This window comes from Accipiter gentilis, chromosome 23 (assembly GCF_929443795.1).
Source record: "Accipiter gentilis chromosome 23, bAccGen1.1, whole genome shotgun sequence".
NCBI lineage: Eukaryota > Metazoa > Chordata > Aves > Accipitriformes > Accipitridae > Astur > Astur gentilis.
Genome location: NC_064902.1, coordinates 22,188,269 through 22,210,596, shown reverse-complemented (window position 1 = coordinate 22,210,596; position 22,328 = coordinate 22,188,269). Strand labels below are relative to the sequence as shown.

Genomic DNA, 22,328 nt, shown 5'->3' with positions numbered 1-22,328 from the left:
GTTTTCTGTTTCAAAACATAAATAATTATAGACTGGGGGACTAAGAAGGAAGATCGAATAAGAGCATGATGAATATTACAAAAAAATGCATGGAAAGCAATTCTTTCTAACCAAAGTATTTTGGATTAGTCCAAAACATTTTTGGTTTTAAGTATTGTCAGTATCTAATGGAAGCTAAAGTCCAAGTATTTTCTGAACTCAGCTGGTCTACATAGTAGGATAATATACCACGGACTTTGTGCACGGGTATGCTGTGATCTCTGCCCTCACTAGAGAGATGGGCACGCTACTGAATTCCTCCCCATAGCCTATCTTCCAGCAGCAGGTAGTACAGGCGAGCAGCCCATTTCATAGAAGGGAAATGATTTAGGATAACGGTGACCAACGATAGGAAATGCTGACCCAGGGATACAAAGCTACAGTCATAAAACACCGTCATAGATTATCAGACTCAAAGTACTTCCATTTCAGTTGCTTTGACCCTCAAGTTGAGATTTTTTTTTTTTCCCCTTAAGCCCTTTACATCTTGTATTGAAAATATCATGGTGATGAACGCTGGCCTGCAGCAACATTTAGAGGACTTTACTCCTGCACAGCTTTGATGCAAGTTAGGTGGTGGGATTTCTCCCACTACACATGGGTATTTGGTTCAGAGTCAAAAACACTCTTTAAAAATCTCCAAAGCAATCTCATTTCCAGACTAGCATATGCATACAGAAAGCAAATTTTATGCACACTAGCTCTGCTTTATTTTCCCTTTGAATAAGTGTTGGAATACGTAAATGCTCTGAAGGCACGCTGCTGTTCAGCAAAGCAAGGCCAGGGACCATTACCAGTACCAGCGTCAGGAGAAAGAGAAAAAGGCATGGAAAATGTTAGGTAGGTCTTGCTAGTCATTACTCTGAGAAATAAAACAATAAAAATGAGAGTATGACAAGAAAATTCAGCTGGTGTTTGGTTTCTGGGGCAATGCAGTAAGCAAGTGGTCAATGCCTGTTCTTCTTTTGAGATAAATGTCCACATAAAAGCATTTTAAATCATAGAGGGCATTACTCACAGTAATACTGAATGATGGACATTTCACGTTATGCCAGAAATGAAGGTTATTTCTTTGCTGAACTAGCCTACTGAGAAGCATAAGAGCTTAAAACAAAAATAAGTTTATCACACCTACAACACTTCCAAGAAGAAACATAAAATAAGACAAGATAAAACATATTTTAGGCTAAGAAGTTCATGTGTGCTCACCGGAAACCAAGATGACAGATGCGTCTGTCTCCAGCCAGCCTCCTCTTCACCCAGAAACATTTCAGAAATAAGGCATACATAAACATACTAGTGTTATTTTCCTGTCATTCCTTAGCACTTACATCTTTAAAAAAAAAATAATCCAGGTTCTCAGACCAAGTGAAACAGTCCTAAAACTGACCTGTACCTGCCATGCCTATAAGGAATGGGCTGCAAAGAGCTTTGACAATATTTTTCCGCCTGGATTCTGGCATCTCTCTAGGTGAGTTACAGCCCTAAAATAGGAGGAGGGGGGGGGGGGGGGGGGGGGCGGATTTCTGCCGCTTATTTCTGTAACTTTAGTCCACCACCGCTCAGGAAGGAAGCACAATCTGCAGTCTCATTACTGTCTGTATGCAGCGCAGCTAAGGGGAAATATTATTTGATCACACATCTCAGATCACCCCAAAGCCACACCTTCTGTCTTCACCCTTTCATATCCACGCATAAGTAACAGGAGCCTCTTGAGTATCTACTAATATGTGGGTGATTCCTGAAATTTTATCAGTTCACGCTTACATGTGTATTTCTGGCAGCTACATAGGAGGCTTTACGTTTTCTGTCTTGCCATGTAAATGCCCTAAATCAGCAGGGACCATTCCTCAGAGAAAGGTGCCAGTGTTAAGAGCTCTCGACGCTTCTAAGCGTGGTCTTTATTCAAAACTGAACTCCAAACACAAAACCTCTCAAGCAAAACTGTGCTATGGATTTCTATGCAGCACACGTCAAGATGGCATATGACGTATCATTTTATGGGTCAGATCATACAACATGCCTGGCTTCACCATCTCATTTTTCCTGATTGCTAGGGCCATCCACGCCAGATTTAAATTATGCTGTAATCTGAAGCAATAAGAAGTCATTTCCACCCCTTGTCCCATCTTCCATTACATAGCAGATAGTTTAATTATTTCATGCAAGTTAAACTATATCCACTGTTCCCAAACAACAACAAAATAGCCTGGTGGAACCTCGGACACCTTCTTCTTCCAGGATGGGAGATGCTCACTGCCATTGATATTGCTGTGAAGTACGTTGTTTCTTTCTGATCCATGGGTACACACGTAATAGATAAGGAAGCATTTATAAATGAATGAGGTGGTCAGTGGCTCCTCAAATGAGGCCCCTAAGTCAATATAAACAAAAGCTATGGCCTTTCCCTGATTATGCACTCCAGAGACAAAATAGGGGAAAAAAAATATTTTTGTTCTGAACCCTTGACTCTCTCATCTTTCTGCCTGCTTAATTGCCTGCAGTTTATACTTATGAATACTTTTAAATGAACAGAGTTGTCCTTGTTTATACCAAGGGAGCTGCTGCTCCTTGTACTGCCCCATCCACTACAGGGATACCTGTTCTGCCCTGGGGTCTGGTTCATTTTTATAGCCCACCAACAGGAAGAGATTTTACACTAATAATCCCTTAAAGTGTTTTCACTCTCCACACCATGAGTTCACTTAAAACACTCAGTTTCAGCCTTATACCTTTATGAGCAGATGCTTGAAGCTAATCCGGTGCTTCAGTGGTACCCTGAGCCTGACGCATCCTGCAGCTTTCATCTGTAACTAGCAGGAGCAACAGAAGTTTGCAAACCTGAACTGCTGTCACCGGAGAGCACATTGATAACATCTGCTCTCAGCTACACAGAGCTCCTCAACTTTATCAGCCCTAACCCAGAGGAAGAAGGTGTTTTGCCCATGTAGCTAGTCCCAAGGAATTATCATGGAACTGCGATATTAATCCAGAATTAGTTAAATCAGTGTCTTTACCCAGGAAGATGCTCCACCAATTTTAACTTCAACTCAAGCACTGGATTAGGTACCATAAAAATGAAGTGACTTTGTAAAATAATGAGGTCATTGGACTTCATTATCTAAGAAAAAATTAAGTGGGCTCACAAGAAAAATCACACTGTGTTAAGTCTGTTTTTTTTCTTTCTCATATACAAATATTGAAAAAAATGCACTCACATAAGGAAGTGAACATTATTACTAGCAGCCAAAAGCACGTAGAACACGTAAACAAATAGTACAAGATCGATGTTGCACAGGAGGCTTCATAAAGAATGATAAACAGGAAGGGATGAACTTTTATATAAGCTTCTTCAGCAACCAAAGAGCAAATCAGAAAAAAACTTAACATAGAAAAATTCGTTTTGGTGCATTCACTGCAAATTGTTCAAGTTATGTACTTTACTCTGCAAATGAAGGGGAAAGGTCTTATCTGGAACAAACTCATCTTTTAGAATCAGATTTTACACACACACACACACACATTTTGGGGAAACCTAGTACCTGTTTTGAGGCTGTGATTGCAACAACTGGAAGAACAGAAGGAAAACCTTGTGTATGCATTTTGCAAGGTGTCTGCAGAATCGGGGTGGTTACAACTTTGTCCAGCATCCTCCAACCTCTCCATCTTGCGATACTGGAAGGTATTTTGGACCATCCCCTAAATGGCTTCCCTTCTCTTCCTGGGACTATGACTGCTGCTCAAGGCAGATAATCAAATTTCTACAGAATCAAAAAGAATAAGATATAGGTGAAGCTGTTAGAAACCAGCCATCAACAAAAAGGTCAGGGCCTCTGGCAATGAAGAAAAAAAGAATTACTCCTGTAGTCTTCAAGCAGATTTATTCTTGATATAAAGCAGGACCATTTACAGCTCAGCAAAATTTTAAAACTGGTAGTAAAGCACATTACAAGCTTTCTTAATTCAATTTTGTCTGGCATTTATTGTGGTTAATAAAATACCTAAATGTCATCGGGATATATAAAAATGTATTTATAGGTTAATAAATGCATAAACTGGATTATTCACAAAAACAGCTTACAGAAAGCCTAGCATCCTAAATTGATCCAGATTTGGGTTTTGTTCCCTGTCAGAGGGGTAATTAGCGCTTATTTACAAAGATTTTACTTTACAGCACTATAAAAATGCATCTGCTTACTTCCACTGTTTCAGAGTTCATGCTCAGCTTCACAGGATCTACGTTATCTTAACTATGAACTTTTATTCACCTCGATAAAAGAATAAAGGCTCCTCAAAATATCCTTTGTAGCTGATTCTTCCAGGAATACAACCCTACTACTCACCAAAATAAAGATGGACCATAAATACAGGATGAAGATTTACCTAGTCTGGAGTGGCAATAAATAGCTGCTTATTAGGGGAAAGGGTCTTCACTTTGAATTTAAGAAAATAAATTTAAACAAGAAAAAACACACTGAAGGGTACTGAAACAAAAATGGAAGCGCTGATGGGAGCGACCGTAGTCTTTGCATCCACATTACCATAAAGTATTTACAGCAAGCTACTATGGATTTCTTGCAAAATTGGCACAAAACTTAAATTGCTTATTGGCTTGTTACAGCTGTGTCAAGCCCAATAAACTACTTTGGATAGTTCAGTGTTTAGACTGTGTGTATATACACACACAGAAAAACCCAAACCCTAGATGATTTCTTTTTGTCACCTCTCAAATGGAAATGAAGGCAAACACACTAGAGATCAAACATCCTGCACTATTCAGGCAAAATTGCACTGGAAGATTCTACAGATCCCAAATATACATAGAAAAAGTGACAAACCTATACAAATTATACTGATCCCAGAGAAGGATTTTGTCCTTAATATCCCATTTTCTCACTCAATAGACAAACCCTCCTGAAAAAGTTGTGTCAAACTTTTAGACTCAGGGTTTTTTTTTCCCCTTCTCTTTCATTCTGAGGATTTAAAGTTCAGCCTTTTCATTTCTGTTTTCAGATATCTGTCTTCCCCCGAGTCAGAACTTCCTTGAAATAAACTTTAATGTTCTTTAATAATATCCATGCTAATGATGATGATTGGGAATGGTCTGTTTTTAACAAGTACTTGAACATTTAGCGTAACCAAAGCTTTTATATGTAATTAGTGCTCTGAACTGAATTCTGGTACAATACCATTTATATCCAAATTATTTTTAATGAACATGTGGATGCACCAGACTAGAGGACTACAGGTTTAAAAGAAAATATATTAATATTTTATTTTAAAACCACTTAAAATGCATTTCTGTAACTAATAAAAACAAAACAAAAAAGCAACTGCTAAGATAATTGACTAAAGAATATTTTTCTAACTTATGAAGCACTGCACAAAGTTTCTTGTTCGTTAGTGCACAACTGTAGGAGTGATATATGAATGCAAATAGACATACTTTCAGGAAAAGAAGAGACCAGGAATGCAAATATACAAATAACATAAAACACACTGCTAACTTATGGGTGCACGCTGAGCCTTTTAAGCACTGAAAGGACAAACATTTCAAATGCAATCATCCTTTCTAAAAGGTATTTAATATAACGTAGAAGCATCACGTCTCCCAGAAAGCTTTTATACACAGGTTGTCTTTTTTTATACAAATGGTTCCTGAGCCCTGACAAATACAGTAAGTTATAAAAATCCTTGGTAATGTAGTTCTTGTTCCAGAAGCTGCCATTTTTTAAATTGACACTTCTGCATTATAGAAATAAAGGACAGTGCCTTTTTTTAAAACAAATTTTTTTAAATACGTTGCATTTCCCTTGAAACATATCGGGGAATTACAGACATTTCCAGGCATTAGTGTTAGAAGACATTAGCAAAGAAAAATTTCAGTCCCTTAATGTCACAAGCTTTAGCAGACATTGAGCTCTCCAAAGCCAAAGTAAACTCAGAACAGCTAAAAATGTGCTATTTTAACATTAAAGGCAAAGCAAACAGTAAAGTCGGAAATTTTGCTTGTTTCAGCAAAGACTCTAGTCCATCAACACTGCCCAAAATTATCAGTCAAGGGAAACATTCACAGTCCTGTGGAGCCCAGCACCATTTCCCAGTAGATAAAAACCACATTGTATAAGAATTTTTTTAATGACGCAAAAAGTTGCAGTAAGGATTTTTCCAATATTTAAGAAATCTTGACTATTATTCTGGGGGATTTAATAGTGTTTAATCAATATGCAATTACATTTATTTAATTAACAAGATCTCTAGACAACTAAATAAATATTGAAAATTAGTAGACCTTGGCTTTTCCGTAAACCAAAGAATTAAAGTAACTTTTGAATAGCTTTAAAAAATGATGACTGTGTAACGACTGAAAGAACTGATGAAAAAAGTCATATCAAGAACTTCGAAAACAGTTCAAATCAAGACTTACCAATGGTAAAAGATATGCAAAATATACTTGTCTTCCATAGCTTACACCTTTAGTGTTGTTGCATTAGAAACAACACTTCATAATTTGTCATCCTATTAAGTACCTAAACAAAGCCATATGGTACAAATTGCATGGCCTTTTCATCGACTGGGGTTTGGAACAATCCCAAAGTGACTTGTTTTCATGAATTCTAAGCAATTTTAAGCGATGCATCATTATTGGGTGAAGATTTAACCAAAGAGTGCAAACGTTGAACTGTCAAAAGGAAAAAAGATATCAAGTACTCAAACCTGGATTTTTACAATTAGTTATCATGTTCTGAATGCTTCTTTATCCTTGCAAAACACCTTGCAATAAACACCTAGAGTTCATTAATTTTGTATCTTCTAGTATCAACTTTATTATGTGTTTTTGTTTATGTTTAGCCAATAGTCTGTCAGAGTAAGTGCCTGTACTCAACTTGTGCAATCTTTCCTGCGCAGAAAACTCATTAACAATGGGTTATTAGCACCACCCTTTGCTATCTGAGCTCAATATTTCAGGTTTTCATTCACTGATCCTTTGTACTGTGGCACAGTTCTTTAATGAATTTGTGTCAGGCTCATTAAGGTCTGCCACCATTCACAAACCAGTTACGATAAATGCAAAGCCTATTGCAAATTCTACCACTTAAACCCAGAAAATTTCAATCTTACAGGATTGGTGGCCCATTCATGGAACAAGCAGCACCTGACAACTTAAAAATCAGAAGTTTGCTGTCTTACTGGAGTTTCATCAGGTTAAGAAAAGGTACTTTGCGATTTTCTATTCCATTTAATCTTAAAATCACGCAGCTCCACGATACGGAGTCGCTTCTCCTACTCAATTTGACGGTAAAAGCGTTTTGCAAAAATCTGTTTTGTTATTACATAAATGTATTCAGGACTGCAAAAAGCTCCGCTTCATTTAAAAACCTTGCAAGATACAGTACGTCCCGGCAGCACCAAGTTTTCCCTTTCTAAGCTAAGGAAGAGATTGCCCTTATGAACAATTACCACTATGACCACACTTTCCATCACAAAGAGCAGATTATTTTTATTATTATTATAGTAATACTCTCCACCACTGTGCCAGAGATGTGTGGGCAAGAGCCCCAGAGGTCACTCCTGCCCTACACCAGACATTAAACTTTGTTGGGGTTGTGAGCTATACAAACCCCCAAATTTTTATCTCCCCTGGTTTCCTCCATCTGTATTCCCAATCTCTAATTAGCTTTAATTATGATTTGTATCTTTCCTCTAGGTGTTCACCCTTCCCTTAAGGAATGCATTGCTTTAGTGTTGACTAGTAAAACAGTAAAGATGGGTAGATTCGCTCCAGAAAATTTACCGATCTGTCAAAAAAGTAAGGTTTATTCAAAGCCTTTTTGATACAAAAAAAGTGAGACTGGAGATTTCACAAACTTTTTGTGGCTGCTTCTGGGCCTTTTAAGTGACAGCATTTTGAAAACAGTCAAGCAATAAAGCGTTCACTGCCATCTCCCTTTCTCTGTGTTTTGCCTCCAGACTGAATGAGGAGCAACTAAGCATTCTGCAAGCTCTACTTTTTTGGAATGGCTTTCAAGAAAAGGGGTGAGTTTTTAGATTAACTTTATCTTAACATGGCTATCTTAATTAACCCTGCATGATTCAAAGACCATCTGTATATCTGATGTGCAGTACAGCTGCATGCAAGTGAAGAATAAGTTTCTCCTAAAAAAAAACCCCAACACTCGGAAAACAAAGTTTCATGTCTTGATCCAAAGTCCATTTGACCCAGTGGAAAAATACGACCATTTTTGAATGAGGCTTTAACAGCAATTTGCATTATTTTTAGGAAAGACTGTCTTAGAGCAAGGGTTCTGAAACACTCTTAAGAAGTCTGAAGTACCACTCGAGACCCAGTCACAAAAGCTTTAGGCAGACAAAATTCTCATTACAATCAGCAGGGGTTTGCTTTCATAATGAATATTTGAGTCAACTGATTGGAGTGCTCAACTTCTGAGACGGTTGGTGCACAAGATATTCTTGACTATACGATTTCTCTGTAATATACAGCACTGATTTCTTAGAAACAAGCAATTGTGACAGGGCTGAAAGGGGTGCAAATAGGTAAAGCTCTATGCAAAACAGCTTGTTTAACTGCTCAGCGTTACTTCTCAAAGTTCAAATTGTTCATACTTAAATGATACAGTTCAAAGTTCCCATCGAGTGAATGATCCAACTGTTGAAACTATTTGAAATAGTACAGTTGGGCCAGAATTCTTACACTCTTGTGCAAATAAACTGGGAGAAAAAGAATTCAAGGAGTTCTCGTCCTCTTAAAATCTAACTTAATTCACAGGATGATAAAGATGTGAACTCTCACATACAGAGCAGCAATAAAAGGAAGTTGAATTACAGTTTGTAATAACTAAATCCCATACTGAAAGTTCTTAACAGTTCATGTCATTCTCAATGGATCATAACATCCATCTACTGATTTTAATGAACTAAGAGAAAATTGCAACTGTCCAATAAAAGCATTTCTAAAATCACGGCTGCAGACGTTCATCTTTGGCCACCTGAAATTCTCAGCATATAAACCAGTTGCACAGAACGTCATTGCAATTAATTTTATTGGTTGCAATAAACAACTGAACTGTTTTAGGATGATTTTAGAAGCCTGTTATGTTTGCATACGAACGCCCACCAAAGCTTTTAGGCATGTACGCCTGACCAGTATGACTCCATGAAAGTCCATTTACTCCTGTGGAGTTAGAGTAGTATAAAGGATCAAGATCAGTCTCCAGAGGTTCTCAATATATTTTAACACAACACAGATCCCAGTCTGGACCAGTGGGGGATGCTCTGTGCGTACCATTGCCCTCCTCTGAACCGCTGCTGAAGTGTTTCTAGCCCAGACACCGTGGAATGGGTCACCTCTCAATACAAGCCCGACAGTATGCTGGAGGGATATTGCAAGTGGTACAGGGGTGTTTATCAATTTGGCATCATGGTGGAATGGGGGATTTGGCGCACGGAGGAGAGGACCCTGCTTTTGGAACCGAGCCTCTCCTGCGGGCACTGCAGCCGCGGTACCGTCACAACTCTGCCAACGTGGAGGGTGGAAGCAGGTGAAAACTACTTACAGTAACAAAGCCAGAGATAAGGTCTATAAAAAAACCCAAAACATTCACAGTCCACTCAACTAGCATGGAAAACGCTCAACTGCGTTAGGAACTGCAAGTGTACTGAGGAGGATTATGCTACACCCCAGGTAGCCCCTCTCCCCTTCCCAGACAGCTCCCTTCTCCCCCTTAAAAGTCAGAGTCCTTCCAAGTCCCCCCTTCTTTACCCAACAGCTTCACACTAAGCCAATTTTGCCACCAAAGCCAATGTCAAATATTTCTGTCTCCTCTCCCCCATTTCATGCTTCCTCCCCATGGCCCAACTTACATCTTGTTCTCCTACAGCTGCTTGCTGGGCTGTTTCATCAACTGGATCACTGAAAACAACATTTCTGTGATTACTTCTAGTTTTGTTCTACTTGTTTAAATAGGCTGCTTCACTACAAAGGTTACATACTCTTGTTTCTTCCTTTTTCCCCCCCTGGAACAGAAAATATTCCTAGTATATTCTTGTATTTAAACAAGCACAGTAGATTAATTAATGTTTTTAGTCTCTGGAAAGCTTGTAAATTCTGTCTAGCAGGAAGTGGCCATGAAACTTCTATTTTTTCCATAATTAGGCGTAACAATTAGCACAATAATGCCCTTGTTAACATTTCTAATTATATGCAACTAGTCTGTCAATACCTCCTTGAAGAAAGCCGGTTACCTTTCCCGTCTCATCTGGGATGGTCTGCATCCCCACGGGCACAACAAGCCGGCATCCTGCTTGCTGAACAAGGGCAGACTGTGGGAGCCAGTCTGACATGCAAATCAAAAAAGGAAAGATCTTTACTCTAAAATAGCCCTAAGATAAAAAACTACTTACGTAAAAAGTCATAAAATAGCTCCCAACCAGGCAAAAAAAAAGTTCAATAAACCCAATGCATGGAAAGCACCACCAGGTTCCCCCAGTACTGAAGTTTTGCCGCTTGCTCTTTTGGACTAGACCTACTCGTTAATCAGCTCCAGCACTGGCTGTGGGTTTTGCCTTGGGTCTGACAACATGAACTCAGGGACCACTTACATTTTTACTGCGTATTGCCATGTCACCAAGCTGTTCAGATTAGCTCTGCTGGGAGGCTGTCTCATTCCAGGAATAGAAATTAATTAATCAGTATATTTTCCGCCTCCGTGCCAGGAAAAACATCTCTGATTAAAATGGTGTACTGAAGTTTTTTTGCAATCACTGCCGACATGACTATTGATTAAATGAAAACCTTGTGAGCACTTACTTGTTTTATAGGTGTATTTATTTCACTCCTCTCAAGCGCCTTTGTTTTAATTAAAGGGTATATTCTAGACACACTATGATTATTATATATTGAAAACACCTTTGTAAATTAAGACATCTCCTTTTTGAAAGAATGGTGCACCGTATATGGTAGAAGTACTTAACTCCCCAGTTTAGATTCTTAAAACTTCAGTCTAGTGAAAACCTTGCCTTGGAGGTATATACCGAAACGTAATGTTGAAGCTCCAAATAAATCTACAACGTTGCTTCTGGGCAGGAAAAGTGCTTCACACATCACTATGCTGAAGACTCGGTGCATCCATAACTAAATCCCACCGCGACAGCACATTTGGCAGTCTTTGCATCTTGCTTGGACTGAGCTCCCGCTTCTCAGAAAATTTTTACCCAATAAAGGTACATTTAAGCGAACAACGGTCACTATTGTCTCCCTTCAAGGATGCTGGCAGGAGAACCATACTAGCTGAGACTTTATAAAGTTGAGATGGTAACTCATCTGACGAGTTGACGACCCCGAGCCCTTCTGCTCCAAAAGGCATTGCAGTCCCTATTAGCACATTACAGAGGGATGTCCAATATCAAATTATTTCATTCCTTCCTGCTGCTGTGATCCAGAGGGGCTTCAGGAAATTAGAAGTTAACTGGGCTGGATCACATACTACTGCCAGGCTACAGCACTTGCTGCCACTGCAATGCAGTCATCAGACCACTCTCCTGAGAGCTGGAAAGCTTCGGTTTCCAGTTTGGTTTCATTAATATATTTTATCTAATATCTTCATGCACATGAACAGGTATGTAGAGCTGAGAATAGATATCTAGCTCTCGGGAGAGGGCTGCCACCCACTTTAAAGGCACCAGACCCCTCTCAAGAGTGGAAAACTTAAAATAAATATCCAAAGGCAGCCTTTCATACCAGTTAAATGGAAATAAAGGCATCCGTTGGCCCCAGTCTCCATTAACACAGTCCTCCTCGTACACATCGTAAACTGAAATTCCATGTTATCGTTTCTGTACTCCAAAGCATTTCTGATTGAAACCCAGTCAAGCTGTAAGCACTTGTCGACTGATTTCTCCATACAGCCTGCTGCCAGAATGATGCCTTTCCTTCAGGACATGGTCTTGCTCTCATGAAGTATTGCAGGGGCCGTGAGAAGGCACGACCTTAGGGGACCTTAAATCTTCGTTACAAATGCCCGTAATGAAGGCACTCCTGACAGTGATTATCCACCCTGTGCTCCATCCAAAGATAGAGACCCGTATTTCAAACTCAGTTCCAATACTTAGCAAGAGGAAAAGGTGGGTTTTTTCCCTCCAATATATAACACGAATCTATTCTGGTGCAACTAAAGCCCTATCTTGCATACGTTTGCTCCCACAACGTAAACTCCGAGGCCTCCTGCATTTCCTAATAGAGCAGAGGTCTAGAAAACACCAACTTTCTCTGCCAGACACACCAATTGGTCCATATACTTTGTTAAAATAATGTACTAAACTTGCAATATCAGAGGTTAACTTTTGATATTCACAACAGATTTGATGCATCTGTGGAGCACTTCAGTTTGCAGGGAAATCGGGAAGGGTCCCACGGGAGACCCTTGGGCACACGCTCCCTCCCACAGTCACGCTGCAGGATGCAAAACATTTCTCTGTGTTACTTTCCTGTGCTTTTCTGGGAAAACTATTCACTTTGCCGCATCTCTACTTCTTCTGACTCATGGAAGTACGGACTGGGGCTTCTTATCCTGGCTTGCTGCAGAACTGAGCCCCTGACCTTCCATCTCTTCCCCTGTTTCAGGATTCCAGGAGCATTAGACACTCAGCTCATTTCAGTGAGGACAAAAGGCTGCTGTGTAATTCAGGGACTGTTTCTCCAAGTATTATCATGAAGGAAAAAAAATATTAAAAATGACATCACACTTGCCCATACCTTTCCATGTCTCAGTGCTTTCCTCCATATCTTTATGGAGACAAATGTTCACTGATTCATTGTGAAAATATAAGATACGATATTAATCATCACACATTCTGTTATAAGGAAATCATGCTAAATTAGGCCAATAATTACAAGTTGTGAATTATCTGGTCAGGTCTGATAAATGGAGAACAGCAGGGAGCTTTAAACACTCTTTATCTTACATACCTTGTATATTGCCTAGTATTTTACCTATTGCATAATTGCACGTGTATGCTTTGGGATGAAGATTCACAAACACATACATCCCTCAGTCATTTTGCCATTTTTTAACTTACCAAAACTGCACATCTCTTCTAAAGATGCCTAGAATATTTTCAAACCTCAATGTGCATAAATCAGTGGTGTTGCATAAGGCAACCCTAATTTATGCACTCACTACGGACCCAATTAGTTCTTCTGTAACAGAATGCCAAACAGATTTTCTTAATAAAGCAGAACATATCACATCTAATATTTATATAAAATGCAGAGTTTTAACTCCGTCACTTTGTGTTACTGACCCCAGACTTTGAGAAGGGAATTCTGAAATGGGCTTTTTTCCCCACGAGCACTAACTGGCAGAACTTGGGACAGATGATCAGTTTGAACAGCTCGCCATCACTCCAGCGCAGCTAATGGAGCGACAGGGATTTCCATCAGCTGAACGTGCGGTACATCTGCGTGTCACACAATAACTCGGGGAGGTCCTGCAAGCCTGGTGGGACAGGAGCTGGGGGGACTTTTGCAAGCTTCCCCTCCTCCTGCATGGAGCAAACCCCTTCACCTCTGCAGGCAGGAGGTTATACCTTAGTGAGCAGCAGACAGCTGTCAGGGACTCTATATCTTGATTATACTCTTGTTAATATTTTAATCTCTTCCAGCCCAGATGGCTTAATTCCTTGGTTAAGGCTGAGACATGCCTGAGTGCTTGCAAGCTGAGGCTCCATCAAGAGAAGTCTGAAGTGACATGGTCAACGGGGAGAAAAGAACCCCAAGAGAAGCGGTGATCACATTAACGCCTCTGATATTTCTCACTCGAGTCAGGAACCAGAAATTCTACCAGATGTCCATGTGCTGCGTTGATTCTGTGTCGACACTTCTATCTGCATTTGTAACCTACTTCAGGTCTGTCCCGTGTATTTTGTCACTTGAGGTTTTGGCTGCCCCCAGCGCAGAGGGCATCACATCACGGAGTGCACAAGGTACCACACCGCGCTGGCCAAATCCTGGGCCAAAGTATTAGGAGCAGACTCAGGTTTGTGCAGTTAAAACTAGACAAAAATATTTATGGGATTAAAAACCAGTGCTATGGAGATAACCTAGAAGATCAGTGTCAAACAGTTTTTATCTGTGAAATGGATCATAAGCTGATCCCAGAAAAAGAAAAAAGAGCATGTGAAATGGTGGGCTGCTTCTCCATGTCCTCTCTGAAAATGGTAATTCAGGATATTGCTACCCCACATGAAATATGCTTACAGTGGCTACAAGCAAAACCAACATGTCTGATGTACTGGGGCAGAACCAAGCGCACCAAGTCACTTCAGGTGACAAGCAAATAATTTTTCTTTTTTTTTGGTATTAATTTCAAGCAAATTAGTCAAAATGAGCTATTTTGATTTTTTCATGGGTATGTGGGTTAGCGTCATTCTTTTGCCTAACAACCTCTAGTCAAGACTCTTATAATAAACCAAAATTATTACATAAAAATTTTAGAGCAGAACAACAAACAACTTCACATTATTTTTCATAGCCATAAGGAGAATCCACAACACCAGACGGGTAACAGGATCCACCTGCGATATAGTTGATCCAGCCAGTGCTCACATTTTGCATCCCACAAATACTAGGGATCGAGCCTTGCAGACAAAAAGATCCAAAATCCTGGATATAAATACACACAGTTTTTGCTCAGGCAGGTTTTGTTTTAAGTGTACAACTACACAATGAAGTTTGGCATTCCTTAAGCAGAGGGCAGTATTACATCAGTAAATGGTTATTAAAGTTACCCATCTACAGTATGTGAAATTACATTTCTGCAACTTAAGAATGCACATTCCAGGTAACTCACTTTAGATATAGATTTGTATATCTCTCTAAAGTTTCAGAAACTACAATGATATTAATTTAATGCAGAAAATTATAAATAGGAAAGCATTACGGTTTCCTCCTCACCCCACACACTTTGCTAAGAAAAAAATCTTGTCAATGTATTGCTTTACTTTGACCAACTCCTTTTCCTAACTCCTTTCTCAAACTTAATCCCAGAAGGTTTACTCTTCTCTCCTCCTTGTATGTCACAATTAAAAGTTCATTAAATATAAATGTAAGGGCTACTCAGTCCAGTATTATTCTCTAAACCTGCACATTCTCCCGCTCCTCACGGACCTGGCACTGCAACCCACTAACAAGAATAACTACTCTGAGTTTCCCTTTGATTCCATGATGCTTTGGTCCTTCTGGCTCCTGTAATCCCTCAGCACTCTGCTGACGCTGCCCCTCTTAATGGAAAAGTTGGAGCTGAAAAAACCTGCCAGGAGATAACATTCACCAGCAAAGTCTCAGCCCTAAAACTTTTCCTAGTGCTTTGACATTTGTGTAACATTCAGAAGCTGCTTGCTCACGCAGAGACGTTATTCTCTACCAGCGAAGCACTTCAGATGGAAAGTATTATCTATTCCTAACTGACATCTTCCACTAAATGGAACATTTAATTAATTTGGTCCTAGGCCAGTCTGATCTCTTTTGCTTGCGTGAAGACGAGCACGACTTGTAACTCTTTGGCACCGTTTCTTCTCCTCCTCCTCCCCCTTAAAAGGAACTTTAGTTGTTTACAGAATAGATACAAGAAAATCCAAGCTGGTACGGTGACACATCATTAGTTAAAAATACACCACAGCATAAAGAGCTTTAGTACAGAGAGAGCATTGGAATGCAGAATTACACAAAAATGGCTTAGGAAGGAAAATGAAAGTCATCTGGAAACTGATGATTTTTTCTGCTACAGGCTGTAGCAGAAGAACAAAAAGGACTGCAAGCGCTTTGTGTTTTACTACAGAAAGTGAACTTGGTACAATTAACTGAGTTGAAAATACAGTGTAAGGGGTTATAAAAATACTTGAAAAGTATCTCTAAAATGCAGATGGTAGACACAGGGTACAAGGGGGAAAGAAGGTCTCAAAAGATACAAAGCAAACCCGAATCTACAAGGGCATAAAAACTGCACGCCCCTGACCAGAGCCAGGCTCACATAACCAGCAAAGACGACGTGATTTGTAACTTGCAGTAAGTTGCAGAAAGCACTAAAGACAAAGAAACGAAAATCCAGCAAAGATGACAGCAGCTCCTTGGGAGATTCACTGTGCAAAAACCAAAGTTACTTAGCACGCATGCCACACGTACAGTCTGGCAGATGTACATGATGAGTTCTGACAGTAACAAAGAGACAGCATAAAGCGGGGATGCCCAGACCTAGTCCAGATCTACAGTTCTGTCTGAAAACCAAAGCAACTTCCAGATCTGAGCAACACTCCACCGGAGAGAGAAGTAGCACATCTCCTGTCTGAAGTTATTTGTAACGCTGCATAATGACTTCGAGCTGCTGCAGACTCTCTCGGCAGCTGAGAGAGCAAGCTGAGGTCCACGGTTCTTTGAGAAAGAGACAAACATGGCCAGAGGATTTTATAAAAAGACTGCTTACACCTCCCTAGAAACACCAAGTTCACACTAACGCAATTAATTAGGAAAACTAGAGGATGAATTTTAATAAGGTACCACCCATCCGTACTCCACGTGCCACAGCCACGAGCCCTCCTGCTTTAGTGCAGCGTCACGCGCGTAGCGTGGGATCCTCTCGCCAGGAACAGCCGAGACTTCAGGGCCTGCGGATAACCACGTCCATCTCCAACTTAGGCGTAGCTTAACGAAATGACAACTGTAATTAGTGCACAACATGGAAGTCTCAAACAGATGCTGGGGGAAAAAAAAAAAAGCACCACGTATTTCTGAGTGCCAGAAAGTAAAGGGCTCATACTTCCTCGGTGGGTCTGTCGTTCCCTTCCAATATCCTTCCAGTTTAAAAAGAAGCCTAGCCAAACTAATCAATATAACCCCCAGGACAAATTCATAAGAAAGACTGTAGCTGGCTATAAAATGTTGTACAATAAAGTACAACAGAAGTCAACAATAAGACAAAAACAGTAATAGAGAAACTAGGGTGGGTTTTCATACGCGTCGGTGGGAACAAGGAACACATTGACTGATCTTGGAGCAAGGCTGTGCCCAGCTGGAACAGATGTGAGCTGGCCCCAACAGCGTGCAAGCCATTTAGGTTGCTTGAATGCTAAAGATCAGAAAGTTGAAGATCTTGATGTATATAAAGGTAATATGAACAATATATTCATGTAGCAGTATCAAAAAGAAGAATTACTAATAGGAGATTGTTAATGGTGAAGGCTAAAGTTCCCATTCAAGTGGCATAACTTGATGCCCAGCCTACTGCAGCTCAGGACCGCATACTTTTTGAAAGAAGTCATCAAGAAAAAGTGACATTTTGCAGGGGAAAAAGAGAGGTAGCTCTAATCATCAGCCTCTGAAGAGGTGTTTTAATTCTAGGATAACAGACTGTGGCAAAACCTAAACAAAAACAAAGAAAAATCAGGACACATCTGTTCAGCATGAAAACAGTTTTTTCCATCTGCTTCCTGTGGAAGAAAAAAAGACTTCAAGGACTGTGCTGAAGATAACATCTCGCGTATCAAAGCAGGTGATACAGTAGAATTGTGATAATTCTTGTGGAATGAGAGGAGCGAAGATTAAGAGGAAAATGAGGAAATAGATCTTTGAACTACTTTGAAGTAGGGCACCACAAAGCCGATCCGAATTCCCATTAACTTTAGTAGAGCATGAAATACAGTTTACTAGCTGTATGGCTCCATATTCAGGAAATACTAACATTGGGTAGTTAAGCTATTGAAATAAGTACATTACAGTCAGCGACAACTACCATCCATTGCTGCATACTCATAACTGGTAATGAGTCAGAAGTACAAAGGAAAATACAGACCTAATAGTAAGAGTGCTACAGGAAAGAATTGATGGAAAGGAGTTGTTTCATGTGAAGAGAAATGAAAATAGTGGCTGTGAGACTAAAGTGATAACTTCTAAAAGATCTAAAAGTGGCAAGGGAGCTGAAGTGATGAAAAAAGACCAGAAGGAATTACATACTGGAGACAAAAAGATGAGTCATATTCTGATTCCTTCTTTATGCCACATGGTGTATTGAGGACAGCTGCCACTCAATAAGTACTGAAATAACAACATGTTACTAGAAAACTTGGAGCAGGGCAGTTGCACTACATCATCTCCACAGATCCCTTCCAAACTCAACTGTTCTATGAAAACAAAAAACTTGCAACATGTTATAGAGGAAGTTTTATCATTTAAAAAAAGACTATGAGAAATTGAAACAAAAGACATGTTTCCAAGTAAGGAGGCAAAGATGCTCTTCCTAAGATGGTACAAAGAGGTACAACGATCAGTTTGAATGCATTAAGCAAAACAAAAAGATCTTATTTTCCTTCTCAATAAAGACACTAAATTCAGCTGTGCTCATATGTAAAAGAAACTAAGAATCAAAATTCAAAGTAGACTTCAAGATTTGCCCTAAGGAATATTTCTCATTCCTTCAGTTGGCAGATTGATCCTTTGAAGCAATGCATCAGTTTATTGAAGCGCTTTTGCTGGGGCATGGGATGCAAACATGCACCTAAGACCAATATAGGAAAAGACAGACAGACCAGGCAAATATCTTTCAAGTCAGTCATGCTGTAACACCTTCCTGAGGAATCATATTTATAATATTTTGCGTTGATAACAGTAAAAGGGTGACACAATTAGGTTCCAGTAAAGATTAGACTAAATATTTTAATCTGTAAAGCAAAGATTAATTTTAACTAATTATGTATTTCCTGAAGCACCTTAATTTCTGTTTAAGTTGTTTATTTCTTGGGAATAGAATCTTGGGGGGGGGGGAGGGGGGGCAAGAGGAGAAAAAGCATCAAGTGCATCACAAGGAACCACGAGGGGTAGACAGGCTCTAGTGTTTCACCCAGTCATTGGTTTAGTTTGGGATTTCCTAATTTCTAGCCAGAGGTAGAAGTGGTCCAGCACCATGAATCTGAGCAAAGAACTTGAGTACACTGGTGCAGTATCAACACTGGCAGCAATCATTTCATATTTCATAATTTCAGCACCAAAACACACCTTCATGTTTGCTGACTTTAGCATTTTTTGCCTCATGAATATTTGGGTTAAAGGGCATGTGAGATGCAAAGTTGGTACACCTCATTTACATTTCTAAAGCAAACGTTTAATATTCTAGTAGTCGGAAATTGATTTCCCAAATGTTAATTGATGCTACTGAAAATTGCTAAGGGCATATTCAAGGCATTTCAAATGATTAACACAAGATTTGATAGCCAAGACGACATTTTAGTAATGGTCAAGACCATTCCCTACCTCTTGTCCCACCTGTTGCAAGAAACACAAAAACTGGTGCAATCGAATCTGACTAAAATTGATCCGCATCTCAGATCGGAGTTCATCTCTTTCGCAGAGCTCCTTTTGCGGGTGTTTCAGGCCTTTTCTGATTTGCACCATGGATGTCACCAATGAAACGAGCGGAGGCATTCAAGTTCCCTTGCCACTCAGCCCCTCAAACACCACAAGAGCATCTTTAAATACTTCACAGAAAAACCTTAAACCCAATTTGATTTGCAGCTCCCAAACCCTGCAGGTCCACAGCCTAAGCAGTAGATAGGACGTCAGCAGCCAGGCTTTGGGTCTTGGCCTCCCGGACACACGGCTCTCACGCTGAGCATCCCCCAAATCCCACCGTCTTCCCTTTGTACAGCTGGGCCCTCGGAGACAGCCATCGCCAGCGGTCTGCCAACAAGGTGACAGGAGGTAAAAAAGCTTTCAACAGACACTCGCTTTTAATGAGGGCTTGTGGAAATAAACTTTTTTCTTTTAAACATTTGCTTGGAAGAAAAGTCTCTTTAGTCAGCTCACCAGCCGGCTGTACTGAAAGCTGAAGAAGTCAACTACTAAGATAAAAGCATTTAAACAATTGATGCATTTTATTGACTCATCCTAAGTAATACCTGAGCACACCGAGACCAAGCACAGCTACCTAGAACTGCAAACTCCACACGAGGAAGATGCTCTGCCCGGGCACATCTGTACAGCAGAGCACAACCTGCTGTTACTCCCCATCCTCCTCCTCCTCCTCCCCTGCCAGCAGCTTGCTGCCTCCCAGTTCTCTCCAGTCTGACCCCACAACCTGGGAAAGCTGGGTTACAAGGAAAGAGACCAAATTTCCTTTCTACAAACCTATTTAACGCTTATTGCATATGTTGTCGTTGTGCTACAGTTTGGGAAGGAAGGCTCGCTGCGCTTTACCTTCTCAGCCTTTTGTTCTTTCGTACTGCGTACCTTCAAGCGGGCTGCCTCTAACTGCTCTCTCCCTTATTTTAGAGCCCAAGAGAATAACTTTCAATATTTATAATTACGACAGCCATCGCTTCAACCCAAGAAGGATTCTGCTTTTAACTTTGCCACGTCACACAGGGCATTTGCATAGTTGTGTTCGGTGTTCTACAGCTTCCACACCCGAGAAAGCTCTTTCATGTCCATTTTGATGCTGGATTCTGATCAAGACGCTTGAGCTGAAGAAAGTCTCCCTCTGAAAAGGGCTTTGCAGATTACTAATGGTTTTTTCCCTAACTACAAAACATTGAGTACAGAGACACAGGTCTGAAATTTGCTTATGAAATTAAGATTAGTGAATGAATTTATAGTTCTTCAATCACAAGGAGGTGGATGGGCTTTTTCAAATAACTCAAACTGGCACAGGTCCTACAGGGAGCCTTTTAAACCCATGTGTTCTAGAAACGTGAGCAACTGTTCTAGCTTAAATTGCTTCCTAAAAAGAAGTTTTGAAAGGGGCAAAACATTGCTTTTGATTTTAGAAGTCCACCTATGCCCACAATACTTGTAAGATACTAAATGCAATAAATCTCGTTGAATTTAACTATCCTCAATATTATCTTGTTAACAATTGATTATCTGCAAGAAAGCATATAGTGTTCCTCTTCCAGTTTGTAGGATAAACTACGACTCTCCATTCAGATTAACAATCTGCTAAAAAGCATCAAATACATGACGACCAAGCAGCAGTCCAAACTCAATAGGTGTGCTGGGGAAAAGGCATGTCTGAGTAAGTGGAGAATCCTGTCATTCCACACTTGTCATTCCAGCATTTCTCAGGAGCTCTACACTCACATAAGTATCCCTTGAGGCACCAGCCACCATGAGATACGGGATGACGGATGTACCATCTCAAACAGCAAATCCTACTGTGATTTTCATTAAATTACAACAGCCGTTTTATTTTTTCCAAAGCCTCTAGACTCTGTATTGCTTGCTTGCTTCCAGTGATTCAGCAGTTTATTTCTAAATACACTAATCCCTTCATAAGACAGTTTCTCATTCCTTTTAAGTAGTGCTTCTGACAGCAGCTACCTGTATCTGTTGTTTAAGGCTCTCCTTTTTTTATTAAATAGAAGTAGTTTATCTCGGACATACTTTTGCTTGCAGACTCTACCACCTTTACATCCATGAGAAGGCTTCATCTTCTAGCAGTTCAGGAATTGTCCTCACAATATACTGTTCCTCTATACTTTTAAGCTCACCTGACAACAGTGTTGCAGAAATTAAAAAAGGAGTCAGGAGAAAGGAGACTTGAAGCCCAGAGGATAAGCAGCAGACAGTGACACCTGTCCATAAACATGAGCCAGCTGTGAAACGTTCTTCACGATATCTGTAAAATACATGTTTACTTTGCTATTTACAGGGGACTCAATAAAACTGCCAACTGGCTTAGTTGCTAACCTAAAGGGTGCAGAAAGTTCAGTTAGGGGGGGAGGGGGGGGCAAAGAAAAGAAAAAAAGAGGCAAAATAGGCAAAAGCAATTGCCGGGACCTGCCTCTGCCAGAGCAGGCCGTAGGGAAGTGTCAGCAACCCTATAATTCAATAACGCCTTTGAATCAAGGCTGATGCATCTTGACCTAGCTATTTAAGCAATGGCTTAAAACTTACTTGGTTTAGTGAGCCTTTATTGTAGTAATGAACGGTTTAAAAATACCATAGTAATTGCTTTTGACCATAATCATCCAACAGCCATTAGCTGTTTATCTCAGAAAATTAATCCTCAAAGGGTGACCCTCATGTCCAAAATATGCTCTCCGTCATGAAGAATGATTGATAAATTATTCCAAGCTAGTACACAGAACCATTTTTAGCAGCATTTTATCATCAAAGTTACTTTCCCCTTAATCAAAGGCTAATGCAACATGAAATCCTTAAACATGGGCTGCACCATAAGATAAAGTTAGCAACCTTGAAGAGGCTGGAAAATAGCAATTTGCACACA

The 22,328-nt window shown here is 40.0% G+C and overlaps 1 protein-coding gene across 4 annotated transcripts in view; it reads right to left on the bottom strand.

Annotated features, from left to right (window-relative positions):
* Window positions 1-22,328, bottom strand: part of LOC126049544 (contactin-4) — a 346,808-nt gene that overhangs the window by 280,682 nt on the left and 43,798 nt on the right. Inside the window, exon 1 of one of the 4 annotated variants that reach the window (XM_049826064.1) lies at window positions 1,249-1,269. The exons of the other annotated variants lie outside the window; for them this stretch is intronic. The gene's annotated coding sequence lies outside the window, so the exon portion shown is untranslated. Of the gene's footprint in view, window positions 1-1,248; window positions 1,270-22,328 lie in introns of those variants that run through there. 4 annotated transcript variants of the gene reach the window in all.